At 41.1% G+C, this 9,819-nt stretch overlaps 1 non-coding gene across 1 annotated transcript; it reads left to right on the top strand.

Annotated features, from left to right (window-relative positions):
- Positions 1-9,086: 9,086 nt before the first annotated feature.
- Positions 9,087-9,162, top strand: TRNAP-AGG (transfer RNA proline (anticodon AGG)). Its single transcript has one exon. It is a non-coding gene; the product is annotated as a tRNA-Pro (tRNA).
- The last annotated feature ends 657 nt before the right edge of the window (positions 9,163-9,819 follow it).

Genomic DNA, 9,819 nt, shown 5'->3' with positions numbered 1-9,819 from the left:
ATTGTTCTGTTTAGGTTTTCTGATTCTTCCAGATTAATTTTTGGAAGATTATATGTTTTAAGGAATTTTTCCATTTCATCTAGGTTGTCTAGTTTTTTGGCATACAGTTCTTCATAGTATTTTCTTACAATATTTTGTATTTCTGTTGTGTCAGTTGTTATTTCTCCACTCTCATTTCTAATTTTATTTATTTGAGTCCTCTCACTTTTTTTCTTGGTGAGTCTGCTTAAAGTTTCATTGACCTTGTTTACCTTTTCCAAGAACCAGCTCCTTGTTTCATTGATCCTCTGTATTGTTTCTTTATCCTCTATGCCATTTATTTCTGCTCTGATCTTAATTATTTTCTTCCTCTACTACCTCTGGGCTTTACTTACTTTCCTTTTTCTAGTTCTTTTAGATGCAGGGTCTAGTTGTTTATTTGAGCTTTTTTTAGCTTCTTAAGGTATGCCTGTAGTGCTATGAACTCCATCTCTGTACTGCTTTTGCTGTGTCCCATAAATTTTGAGTTGATGTATGCTCATTATCATTCGTTTCTAGGAATTTTTTTTTTCTTCTTTGATCTCGTTGTTAACCCACTCGTTATTTAATAACATGCTATTTAGTTTCATGTGTTTGAATATTTTTCAGTTTTTCTGTTGTGATTTCTATTTCATGCCATTGTGATCAGAGAAAGTGTTTGATATGATTTCAGCCTTCTAAAATTTGTTAAGACAGCTTTTGTGTCCTAACAGGTATTCTATCCTAGAGAATGTACCATGAGCACTTGAAAAGAATGTATATTCTGCTGCTTTAGGGTGAGAGGTTCTGAAGATATCTATTAAATCCAGTTGATCTAGTATATCCTTTAACTTTGCTATTTCTTTGTTAATTTTCTTTTAAGGATCTACCTAGTGATGTTAGTGGGGTATTGAAATCCCCTACTATTATAGTATTGCTGTTGATCTCGCCCTTTAAGTCCATCAAAGTCTGCTTTATATATTTAGGTGTTCCTATATTAGGTGTGTAGTTATTTATAATGGTTATATCTTCCTGTTGGATTGCTCCCTTTATCATTATGTAGTGACCTTTTTTATCTCTTACTATATTCTTTGTTTTAAAGTCCATTTTGTCTGATATAAGTATTGCTACCCCAGCTTTTTATTCATTTCCATTTGCATGAAATATTTTTTTTCTTTCCTTTTGCCTTCAGTCTATGTGCATCTTTTGTTTTAAGGTGTATCTCTTGTAGACAGTATATGTATGGGTCCTGTTTTCTTATCCAAACAACTACCCTATGTCTTTTGATTGGATTATTTAATCCATTTACATTTAAGGTTATTATTGATATGTAGCTGTTTATTGCCATTTTATTCTTTAAAGCTCTATTCCTCTTTTGCTATATTCTTTTTCCCCTTCTTTTGATCTGTTTACAGCAGGCTCCTTAGCATTTCTTGCAGTATTGGTTTGGTTGTAATGAATTCCTTGAGGGTTTTTTTTTTTTGTCTGGGAAGCTTTTTATTTCTCCTTCAATTTTAAATGACAGCCTTGCTGGATAAAGTAGTCTTGGTTGTAGGCTCTTGTTCTGCATTACTTTGAATATTTCTTGCCATTCCCTTCTGGCCTCAAGTGTTTCTGTTGAGAAGTTGGATGTCATCCTTATGGGGGCTCCTTTTTAGTTGATAGCCTTTTTTTCTCTACCAGCTTTCAGTGTTTTTTCTTTATCACTTAGCTTTGGCATTTTAATTATGATGTGTCTTGTGTAGATTTTTTTGGCTTTCTCTTTAATGGAGTTATCTGTGCTTTTGAAACTTGTGAGTTTTTCCTGCATTAATTTAGGAAAGTTTTCAGCTGTGATATGATTGAACAAAGTCTCTATCCCTTGTTCTTTCTCTTCTTCTTCAGGAACCCCTATGATGCGGATGTTATATCTCTTCATGTTGTCACAGAGCTCTCTTAGAGTTTCTCAGATTTTTTAAGTCTCTTTTCTTTTTTGTGCTCTGCTTCCATGCCTTCACTTATCTTGTCCTCTAACTCGCTGATTCCATCCTCAGCTTCATCCATCCTGCTTTTAACTCCTTCCATTGTGGCCTTCATTTCTGATATAGTATTTGTCATTTCTGACTGATTCTTTTTTATTATTTCAATGTCCTTTTTTATATTTTATATTTCTTTATTTAGGTGTTCTTAATGACCATCTATTGTTGTTCTAAGATCTTTGAGCATCCTAACAATTGTTATTTTAAACTCTGCATCTGGTAATTTGGTTATATCTGACTCATTCAGGTTCTTTTCTGGGGATTTCTCTTTATTCATTTGTGTTGCATTTCTCTGCCTGCCCATTTTGTGTGTATAAGAAGGTTTTGGCCACTGGAGTCCAATGGGTGCAGCCTCTGTGTTCCCTAGGTGTAGTATGTCTGCAGGCCCACCACCCCCTCTACTGCTGCTGCCTAGGGCATTCGGTGATGGACATTGCCGGTGCCAGCCAACTAGGGCTATCTCTGTGGTTTCCACTGCTCCTCCACAGGAGGGGCTGTGATCACATGCCTTGGCAGCCTCAGCCTTCATCCTGCCCCTATAGGTGGGGTGATGCACAGTACCCAGGCCACAAGCCTCAGCACCACAGCAGGGTTGAGCACTTTTGCTTAGCTGTGGTCTCCGCCTGTTTCCAGGCTTCTGCCCCGCCCCCACGGGAGGAGCTGGCTCGTGTGTCAGGCTGCAAGACTCCATTCCGTGGGCCAGGCAAGACTGCGCACCTTTTTCTCTCTTTCTTTCTCCTCTGTCTAAAAAAAAAAATCAATGAATCAAATTATTTTTTTTAATTACCCATCAGAACAAGTTAAGTAAAACTACTAATTATCAGAAGACTGGCATATATTAGCAGTGTCCCAACCTGCATAGTAACCAGAATCATCAAAAATTAAGCATTTTTAAAAATTAAAAACTTAGAATAAGAGTTTTTCAACATGGGGCTTGAGATTTTTTTTTAATTTCCTCCTACGATGTTGATATGTAGTCAAATTTGTGAAGTACTTTTATAAACAACAAATGTTATGAGTTCTGAACACTGAGAAACCTCTGTGCTTTAAATTCATTTGGGAGAGCTAATAATAATGTGTATTATTGAAATTGATTCATATTCTTTCCTTGATCAGCCAGTAATTATTTAAATAAAACTGATAGTAGTAATTCCTTAGGGAAGTGATAATTAGCAAACTTTTCATACAGCAAAAAAAATTGCATTCAAATAGACTCATATTATCTCTCAAATCTCATAACAATAATAATTATTACACCCTATATTTGTATTTTGGCTTATAGATTACAATGTGCTGCATTTGAATTCTCATTTGAACCTTATTTAGTAATGTCATCCCCATTTTAAAAATCAGGAAATTAAAGTTCAGAGATAATTATTCCAGGATCACACAAATAAGAAGAAGCTTGAATTTAAACAAAAGTTTTTCTGAATCTAAATGTTTCTTATCTAATTTCATTAACAGTAAAAATTGTTCTTGACATACCTCCTAAAGCCACACTGTGGTAACCTAGCATGTTTATATAACTTAAGTTTAACTTTGTTTAATATAAGCAGATGAGAAATGTTCCTTTCTGAAAGTCTTGCAAATATTTTTAATTTATTAGACTTCTGAATCAGAATAACTCTTCATCTCAATAGCTCAAAGTAATATTCAGTGATCTTAATTCTACTTTTTAAGTCCCATCCAAAAACCTTTCTACTAGGCATGACAGTAGGTAGAAATTATTTTTCCCACTAGAAATCAAACAAACCTGAATGTAACAAAAGCAAATGTTATAAATAAAAATATATAAACAAAAACTATTGCTATCATCCAAGGAAATTCTACAGAGTCATCCTTGACAAGAGCAGAGCTTGTGAAACAGAGCATAAGAGTACAGACTTAGGGGTCAGATAAACCTAGCTTTAAATGTAGGCTTTCAAAGCACTTAATAGTCATGTCAGCTTGGGCAAATAATCTAACAAATGGAGATATACAGAATATATCCTATTGTATTAGTTCTTTATTGCTGCTGTGACAAATTACCACAAATTTAGTGGCTTACCACACAAATTTATCTTGCAGTTCTGGAGGTCAGAAGTCTGAAGCAGATCTCACTGGGCTAAAATCAAGATGTTTTCAGGGTTGCAGTCCTTCTGGAAGCTGTCAGAAGACTCCACTTCCTTTCTTTTTTCAGATTCTAGAAACTGCCTGCATTCCCTGGGTTGTGGCCACTTTGATCTTCAAAGCCAGCAGTGACTGGCTGTCTTTCTCACATTGCATCACTCTAAAAACTATGGCCTCTTTCCCCCACATTTAAGGATCCTTGTGATAATCTTGCATTTTAAAGTCAGTAGTTTAGCCATCTTTATTCTATCTTCAACCGTAATTCTACTTGGCCATGTAATGTAATATATTTATTCACAAGTTCCAGGAGATAAAAACAATTAAGAGGCAAAGGCAAAGCAGGGAGAAATTTGAGACCCTATCTGGCATCCTAAGTTCTCCCTGCCTTCTTTGGACATGTGCTTTCTGGTCCACAATGAGAGGTGAGGTCTCTAAGGAAATCCCACATAGTATGGATTATTAAAGTTATAAAACACCCCCATTTTGTACCCCATGATATTCACCAGGGAGTCATGCCTTACAAGTCCATCAACTGTTGGTTTGCATACCATAAACACTCCTAAACCAGGGATATCCTACTCAAGACATCCATAGGTGAGAAATATCCTCCTAAAAAATGTCACTAGTCTTTCCTGGAGGTCCATTTTTTTATGTTGACTAAGAGATTATTCTGGGTCACCTGTCCTTTCTTTTTCTTCTGAGGTTGTGAACAAGTCCTGCTGGGGGTGAGGACGGTGAAGATGCAAAGACCCGACTCCAGGGACCAGGTTCAGTGATGCAGATCCACTTTATTCAGGAAGTAAGCTAGCTTATATTCACAGGTTTAGCCTATAGGGTGTTACAGTGTGTTCCTCAAAGCCAGTGGCTGAAAAGATCAGGGAGCTGTGTGGTTGGCACTAAGTCACTTCCTTAAAGTGGGTGTGCTCCCTTCCTGGGTATGCCCAGGAGGGTTCTGTGAGCTGGAGTGTTCTCACAGCATTGCATCAGCCACAGCTGCTAGGAATGTACTCTGTGCTCCACCCACATATCCCCCTTCTCCCTTTTAATTAAGGCCAATTGGACTTGATGAATGACAGCGTGCTGTTATTGTAGCTTCTGAATGCTACTCATTATGCAATGGAACCCTAGTAGGACTAAAACAACTATAATACCTATTATAACATATGCTAAAAGATTAGCTGGCTTAAACAATTAGGCAAGCTTCTGTAATGTTTGACTAGTTAGGAAATAGAACAGAGGTCTTAAACAGGGGATTCCTCCTAGGGGTCAGGATGTTATTTCCCTCCCTTTGTGTTACAGAGACCTTCTAGGTGCCATTAAGCACAGTTCCATTTTGGTTATAAAAAATGGATGTAGGTCCATGCACGCCCCCTTCCCACAAAGGACCCAGCATCCAAATGCAGAATGGATGGCTTGCAGTGGGCTGCGTACTGTATATGGTTGCAAGGCACATTACACAAATTACAACAACATGACAAATCATACAATTTCAACAATTACAAAGGTACATTTCACTAGTCTCTGAGCACTTTGCCAAAAGCACAAAATGCCCTCGGCCTTCTTTCTAGCCATGGGAAAAGCTTCTCAGGGCAGGGGAAGGGCCTTCAGCAAAGCTGCTCCCCACCCCCACTAGGGTCCAACAAAAAAGCCAGTACCCATTCCAATCGTAGTCCAGGAAATCAGTCCATGCACATGAGGCCTTAGCCACCACCACCCCCATTTCTGCCATCCTGGCAAGTTTTACACTGTCCCAAAGAGAAGCACATGGCAATAGCAATCAGCATTTCCATCTCTGCTCTAGAGAGCATGATGGCATCCCCCCTATGTCCCAAAATGTCAGTGAACCCACCAGCGGCTTAGTAGGCACTGCCTGCCATTCCAGTGGCCACTCAGCGATACAAGCCTGGCTTCCAGGATGTCCATTCATCCTCCCGCTGCAGCTGCCACCATTTACCTTCTGGAGTCTGTGATTTGCAACTCCAGCCCAATTCTTCTCATCCTCCAAAGATGAACTGAAAACACCAACTCGTGCTGCCAGAATCAAACCCCAGGCTGCCACCGCCTGCATCTGGGAGTCAGTAGTTACTGCAGCACAAAAAAGCAAGAATAGAGCACCAGGGCCTGGGGGCCCGTCAGGGGCAATTCTCTGGGCCCACCCCGCCAAAGCCTCCACATCCCCCTAGGTGATGGGGTGCGCATGCTGGCCACGAGGTCTTCTTCTGGAGCACTGAGGACCTCCTCCCCTCAGGCATAGTCAGTATGGAGAAGGACTGTGGCCAGGACTGTGGCTTTGGATGGGTGAAGACTGAACCACAGCCCAAGAAACCCTGTCAAGCAGGTTGGGGGGTTCCTGGGATCCAAATTGGCTGAAAAACACAAGTATAACCTCTCCCTTGCATTATAAGAGGATGTGATCCCTGCCACTGTGCCGTGGCTGGGTCCTTCCAGCGTCATTTCAGAGAGAGGGGCGGGGGAGAGAGAGAGTGAGAGATACAGAAAAATAGACAGACATAAAGAAAAAAGACACATGGGGACATATAGGCTGACCCATGGTCTGCAGCAAGAACATGTCTTGGATAAAATGGCATCTGAGAGGCTGGGGCAGGGAATGTGGAAGTAGCAACTTCTGCTTTTTCCAGGCAGCAGAGCTGATGGCGCAGTTAGCAATCCAGTTGGTTTCATTTCTGCACGCTCAGCCACAATTTTGCCAAACTTGGAGGCTAAACTACTTTCCTCCTCAGTGGAGGGGGATAAATAGGAAGGTAGGGGCTCCTCAGAGAAAGAGGAAGCCTGCAATATCTTTGGCACTAGTGGAGGGTCCCCAGGAGGAGCACTGATCAGACAGGAATGTATCGCTAGCAGGGCAGGAATAAGGCCGAGAGGGAAGGTTTTTCCCCCATGTACCTCGGCCAAACAAATGCTCCAGAAAGCTCGGGCCCAAGTATCAGAGTCCCAAAGAGGTGCATCCTGGAGCCAAGGATTGAAACCAGAGAGGATTTCCCAGTAAGTACAAAGATCCTTTTCACTAACTTTAATTTGCCTACTCTGCAATAGGGTGTGCGGGGCTCGAGCCTGCGGGGCTCGAGAGTGAGGGAGAAGGTTTCCTATTGCAGAAGGTCACTCACCCATTTCTTGGATGCTGGTTAGGTCCCTGCCCGATGTTGGGCGCCAGTTGTGGACAAGTCCTGCTGGGGGTGAGGATGATGGAGACACAAAGACCCGACTCCATGGACCAGGTTCAGTGACACAGATCCACTTTATTCAGGAAGTAACCAAGCTTATATAGATGAGTTCAGCCTATAGGGTGTTACAGCATGTTCCTCAAAGCCAAAGGCTGAAAAGATCAGGGAGCTGCGTGGTTGGTGCTAAGTCACTTCCTTATAGCAGGTGAGCTCCCTTCCTGGGTGTGCCCAGGAGGCTTCTGGGAGTTGGAGTATTCTCACAGCATTGCATCAGCCACAGCTTCTAGGAATGCACTCTGTGCTCCACCCACATGAGGTGGTTTCCCCTAGTAATTGGGGAAGATAGAATCACAGGCCAGCTACTTCAACTCCTTCCTTCACAGTATGGTTAGCATGGATTGAGAAATGAATTATTTATATAATATGCCAAACACAGTGTCTTGCACAAAATATATGCTCAATAAGTGGTAGCTATTATCATTACTATTACCATTCATTTTATCAAGTGACAATCTGTTAACTTGATTATAATAGTCATTGAAAGTAGTTGAGTGGCCATGGGTAAGGAAAGACATTTAAGATATGCCTTCTTCCAGATGTATAGATTCTAGTAGAAGTTCTTTCTGATTACAATAGGCTATAATATATAATTTAGCCATATAAGAAATATACAGTTTTAGTTCATTTTGTTCATTACAAGCAAAACAGAGACAGATCCAATACATAGAGAGGAGGCTGACAGCTATTGGGAGAGTGAGGAAGAGGGCTGGGCAAGGGAGGTGGAAAGATAAAGCAAAATAGGGCAAAATAATTCATGAACATGGACAACAGTGAGGTGATTGCTGGAAGAGGGGGAATTAGAGGAGGGTATGGGGGTATAAATGATGATGGATGAAGACGTGACTTGAGGGGATGAACACACAATACAATGTTTAGGATTGTGTTGTAGAATTGGGCACCTGAAACCTGTATAATTATGTTAACAAGTGTCACCCCAATAAATTCAATTGAAAAAAGAAATACAGATTAAAACATAAAAATTCAAAGAATAAAGCAAATAAGGACTATGTACATAGACAGAGGTAGAAGCTATAGTGATGGTCAGTGGTTATAAGCAAAAGGAAAGAGAAAAGCAGATTGATGGGTTTAGATGCAGCCCAAGATTAATCCTTTGAGTAATATAAACGTTCATGTATGTTGTCGTGCCTCCTGACCATCCAGAATATGATTGTACTTGTGTAAGGCAACATTAATAAAAGCAAATGTATATTCCTCTTGTTTCCATAAATTAGTTATCAAGCAAACATGATTTTGAGTTAATAAAACTATAACTGGCACTAATTTCATTTTTTGAAAAACAACTCACTCCTGGGGGTCAGTGAGCATGAAAAAAAATCACTACTGCCTGACCAGGTGGTAGCACCATAGATAGAGCATCAGACTGGGACATGCAGGACCCAGGTTCAAAACCCCGAGGTCACTGGCTTAAGCGCAGGTTCATCTGGTTTGAGCAAGGCTCACTAGCTTGAGCCCAAGGTCACTGGCTTGAGCAAGGGGTCACTCGGTCTACTATAGCCCCCCAGTCAAGGCACACATGAGAAAGCAATCAATGAACAACTAAGGTGCCACAACAAAGAATTGATGCTTCTCATCTCTCTCCCTTCCTGTCTGTCTATCCCTATCTGTCTCTCTCTCTGTCTCTCTCTGTCTCTGTCACAAAAAATTAAAATTAAAATAAAAAAAACACCTCACTACTCAAAGGGTTAAAATTCTAGTGGGAGCCCTGGCCGGTTGGCTCAGCGGTAGAGCGTCAGCCTAGGGTGCGGGGGACCCGGGTTCGATTCCCGGCCAGGGCACATAGGAGAAGCGCCCATTTGCTTCTCCACCCCCCCCTTCCTCTCTGTCTTTCTCTTCCCCTCCCGCAGCCAAGGCTCCATTGGAGCAAAGATGGCCCGGGCGCTGGGGATGGCTCCTTGGCCTCTGCCCCAGGCGCTAGAGTGGCTCTGGTCTCGGCAGAGCGATGCCCCGGAGGGGCAGAGCATCGCCCCCTGGTGGGCAGAGCGTCGCCCCTGGTGGGTGTGCCGGGTGGATCCCAGTCGGCACATGCGGGAGTCTGTCTGTCTCTCCCCATTTCCAGCTTCAGAAAAATACAAAAAAAAAAAAAATTCTAGTGGGAGGAGTTTGGAAAGAAAGGATTGGTTCATATTGAAAATTTCAGAGACCACTTGGGCCAGGAGATTTGAATACCTATCTAAATAGCATAGACTTCCTTCTCTAGGGGACTCACTGGATATTTTTGATTGAAATGTGGCATTATAAAGTCAGCTGTTATAAAATTTAATCACAATATGGTATTTGGGTTTTTTAATTGTTTGTTCTTTTTATGATATATTGAATAGCTAAGGACTCGGTAACTTTTTCATTTATCCAAAAACAGAGTACAAATGATCTATTCTCTGTTCTGGGTTTCACTGAAAAATATGAGAAATCTTCCAGTCTGACAAGGCAGGGTT

The sequence above is a fragment of the Saccopteryx bilineata genome, chromosome 11, assembly GCF_036850765.1.
Source record: "Saccopteryx bilineata isolate mSacBil1 chromosome 11, mSacBil1_pri_phased_curated, whole genome shotgun sequence".
Lineage (NCBI taxonomy): Eukaryota > Metazoa > Chordata > Mammalia > Chiroptera > Emballonuridae > Saccopteryx > Saccopteryx bilineata.
The sequence above is the reverse complement of the archived record's forward strand: the minus strand, read 5'-3'. Positions and strand labels throughout refer to the sequence as shown.